Source organism: Charadrius vociferus, unplaced genomic scaffold (assembly GCF_000708025.1).
Source record: "Charadrius vociferus isolate BGI_N301 unplaced genomic scaffold, ASM70802v2 scaffold165, whole genome shotgun sequence".
Taxonomy (NCBI): Eukaryota; Metazoa; Chordata; class Aves; order Charadriiformes; family Charadriidae; genus Charadrius; species Charadrius vociferus.
Genome location: NW_009648445.1, coordinates 158,207 through 162,331, shown reverse-complemented (window position 1 = coordinate 162,331; position 4,125 = coordinate 158,207). Strand labels below are relative to the sequence as shown.

Genomic DNA, 4,125 nt, shown 5'->3' with positions numbered 1-4,125 from the left:
GAGTTCCCAGAAAGGCTGGAGGGTGGGGGTGTTGGGGTCCCCCAAAGGGTTCCAGGACCCATTTTGGGGGGATTTGGGGTTCCCCAGAAGGCCAGAGGGTGGCCCCCGTGTGGCTTTGGGGGTCATCAAAGGGTCCCAGCGGTCATTTTGGGAGGGTGTGGTGTGGATTTATGGGTTTTTGGGATCCCCAAAATGGCCAGGGAGACCCGGGAGGGGGGTTGGGAGTCACCAAAGGGTTACAGCACCTGTTTTGGGGAGCTCTGGGGGGATGTTTATGTTCCGAAAGGGTCCCAGCACCTGTTTTGGGGGATTTTGGAGTTCCCAAAAGGGTCAGGGGCAGGGCTAGGGGGGTGTTGGTGTCCCAAAAGGGCTGTGGAGGTCCAGGGGTGTTGGAGGTCTCCAAAGGGTTGCAGCACCCATTTCGGGCGGGCTGTGGGGGGGCTTTGTTTATGCTCCAAAAGGGTCCCAGCACCTGTTTTGGGGGATTTTGGAGTTCCCAAAAGGGTCAGGGGCAGGGCTAGGGGGGTGTTGGTGTCCCAAAAGGGCTGTGGAGGTCCAGGGGTGTTGGAGGTCTCCAAAGGGTTGCAGCACCCATTTCGGGCGGGCTGTGGGGGGGCTTTGGGATCCCTAAGGGACGATGGAGGTCCGAGGGAGTTTTGGTGTCCCCAGAGGGTCGCAGCACCCAGTTTGGGAGGCAAGGTGTCAGGGGCACTTGGGGGTTTTTGGGGTCCCCAAAAGGGCTGGGGGTGTGTGTGTGGGTGGCTGTGGGGGTCCGTTTTGGGGGGGTTGGGGTCCCAAAAGGTCTGTGGAGGTCTCAGGAGGGACCTGGGGGGGGGATTGGGTTCCCTCAAAGAGCCAGGGTGAGGTCCAGGGGGGGTGGTTGAGGGTCACCAGAGGGTCCCCGCTCCCATTTTGGGGTGGGGTGGGGTTGGGGTCCCCCGAGGCACCAGCAGCCAGTTTGGGGCACGGCTGTGGGCCCTCCCTGCCCTGGGGGTCCGTTATTTATTGACACACAGACCTTGGACTTGTAGCCCCACTGACGTTTCTCAAGGGGAGGGAGGATTTAAACACAACAGGGGTTTGCTGGGAATTTCTTCCCAGTTCCAGGCTGTGAGGGATAAAAAAATCATGTCTGTGGGGACCCCAAAGCATTCAGGTCTTGCTAACGCAGCCCCAGGTGATGTTCCCTACGTTTATTGCTGAGGTGAAGGACGTGGGAGATGGACAGCGCTTCCAGGGAAGTGGTTGGAGTCACCATGCCTGGAGGAATTTAATAGATGGGCAGATGTGATGCCGAGGGATGTGGTTTAGTGGTGGGTTTGGCAGTGTTGGGCTGATGGTTGGACTTGATGATGTTAAAGGTCCCTTCCAACCTAGACGATTCCATGATTCTGTGATCTTCTACCCCACAGTCACTGAGTTTCTCCAAGACCAACCTTCTTGGAAATCTCTGTCAAGTGACGTCTCGAGCGCTGCCCTGGCTGGGCTGGGTTTCCCTCAGCTCTGCCAGTCTCCGGTGCAGCGGGGATGCTCATAACCGGCTGTGAGAGTCATGGAGTCACAGAAGGGTTTAGGTGGGAAGGGACCTTGAAGACCATCCAGTGCCACCCCGTGCCCTGGGCAGGGCCACCTCCCCCCAGCCCAGGTTGCTCCAAGCCCCGTCCAACCTGGCCTTGAACACCTCCAGGGATGGGGCAGCCACAGCTTCTCGGGGCAACCTGCACCAGGGGCTCACCACCCACACAGCCAACAATTTCCCCCTCAGATCTCACCTAAATCCTGCCTCTTTTAGTTTAAAGCTCTTCCCCCTCGTCCTATCACATCTCCCACCTCTCTGGGAAACCTGCTCCAACAGCCAGTGCGTGAGGGCGCTCACTGCCGAGGGGTCTCCAGGTGTACCCGTGCTGGTTGGCTTCAGAAAAGGGGGGACCCTCTGGGTGGATACCTCTGCATCCAGACAGGTCTTTGTGTTCCTTCAAGGGCTTTTTCAGAGTCTGTTGGCAATATTACTGGAGTTGGACCTAAATTATTTGAATTTTCAGTGACTGTGGCTTCCTGACGGATGTGTTACATGCAGCAGGGTACCTCGGGAAAGGCCGTAATTCTATCTTTACTTGGTTTTACATAAAGCCGGCAGTATAATTTAACATTATTGTCATGCAAATAAAGTTATGTTAAACAAACAGCATACGGTACCCTGTTTACTGCATGTCATGTCATTAATGATTGAAGATTAAAGGGAGAATAATGGCTTTTTAGCACCCTTATGCTAAAAGGTGTTTTGGTCTCTGTTAATCATCATCTGCTTCATTAGGGGCTGATTGCAGGTGGAACTTTGTGGCTGAAAACAAAGTGATTTCCACCAGTGAAGAGTGAACTGGGGTGGATGGTGATGGCCAAAAAGGCCAATGGCATCCGGGGCTGCATAGGGAAGAGTGTGACCAGTAGGTCGAGGGAGGTCATTCTCCCCCTCTGCTCGGCACTGGTGAGGCCACAACTGGAATACTGTGTCCAGTTTGGGGCTCCCCAGTTCAAGAGGGACAGGGAACTGCTGGAGAGAGTCCAGCGAAGGGCAACCAAGATGATTGAGGGATTGGAGCATCTCCCTTATGAGGAAAGGCTGAGAGAGCGGGGACTCTTTAGCCTGGAGAAGAGAAGGCTGAGGGGAGACCTTATTATTGCTTACAAATATCTAAAGGGTGGGTTGAAGGAGGATGGAGCCAGACTCTTCTCGGTGGTTCCCAGTGACGGGACAAGGGGCAACGGGCACAAGTTGGAACAGAGGAAGTTCCGTTCCAATACACAGAAAAACTTCTTTACGGTTTGGGTGACAGAGCAGTGGCACAGGCTGCCCAGGGAGGGGGTGGAGTCCCTTCTCTGGAGGTTTCCCAATCCCGCCTGGATGCAGTCCTGAGCGATGTGCTCTGGGCAGTCCTGCTTTAGCAGGGGAGTGGGGCTGGGTGAGCTCTAGAGGGCCCTTCCAACTCTGAAAATTCTGTGATTCTGTGATTCTCCTAGCACTGGAAATGAGGGATGAGGAGGAACGGGTTGAAACGAGCAGCAGCTCCTTCCCCGTGCAGGAGCAAGGGGCGGTGGAGCTCCGCGCTGAGGGGTTGTGCGCAGCAGCGCTTGGAGGGATGGGATGAGGTCAAGGAGGAAAAGTCCATGTGTCTTTGCTCAATATGTGTGAAAAACGTGTGTCTCAGGGAGGTCTCCGTGGCTGAAAATGCTCAGCACCCGGGTGTGGATGAGGCAGAGCAAACCCGGCTCAGGGGGTGCTTTGAACCTGGCCTGAGGTGCGGGGGGTCCCCTGCAGAGGGCTGAAGGAGTATTTTCGAATTTTGGTCATTGTGATGTTGATCTTTTTGTGCCTAAGTGTGTGCCTAGATGGGCGCTCGCAGTGTTCACTACGGTCTCGCACAGACGGTGCGGAGACCGCAGGGATTTTTGTGTTTATTGTCTTCAAAGTCCTGTCAGAGTCTCAGGGGGAAAGCAGCATGAAATGGAGATATGTAACTAAATTCATTTGAAAATTGCCATTCTTCTCTGCAAATTATCTATAAGCTGACGAATAAAAAAAGAAAATAGCATTTTTTTACTCATCTGACACTAAAAAAGAAACTGAGTCATCTGCTGCCTGTAGCTCATGATGAATTGTGAAAAGTAGGGAAATAAAAAGTGATAGCAATCTCTCTCTCTTTTGGGTGGGCAAATTCCGTGGGTGTTTGGCAGCTGCTCAGATCAACCCGCTGCCGGCTCAGAGTCTCGTCGTCGGGTTTGGTGTCTGCAGCAGCAGTTGGAGAAATGCTGCGGCTCTGCGGGACAGACCCGTGCCAGAACGAAGGGTGAAGGTGTCCAACTGCCGAGCGTGGTCCTGGTGGAGCAAAACAAAGCAAAAGGGAGTTTCAGACAATGGCTTGATGAGGAATCCCTGATTAACCCCAAATTAATCATCAGCAGAGCACAGTGCTGCGGCTGTATGAGAGAACACAAATAACGGTGGGCTGCTAGAAAGTGAAAAAAGTCTCTTCCATCAGAAGGTGCCATCCAGCCCGGGAGGTGAGGAGTCTCCCGGAGTCGCTGGTGCCCCCAGGCACTGGTTCTGGGGGTTCCCCATGTCCTGAC

The 4,125-nt window shown here is 54.3% G+C and overlaps 1 protein-coding gene across 1 annotated transcript in view; it reads right to left on the bottom strand.

Moving 5' to 3' along the window:
* Positions 1 to 4,125, bottom strand: part of RPS11 (ribosomal protein S11) — a 52,659-nt gene that overhangs the window by 3,457 nt on the left and 45,077 nt on the right. The window lies entirely within an intron of this gene.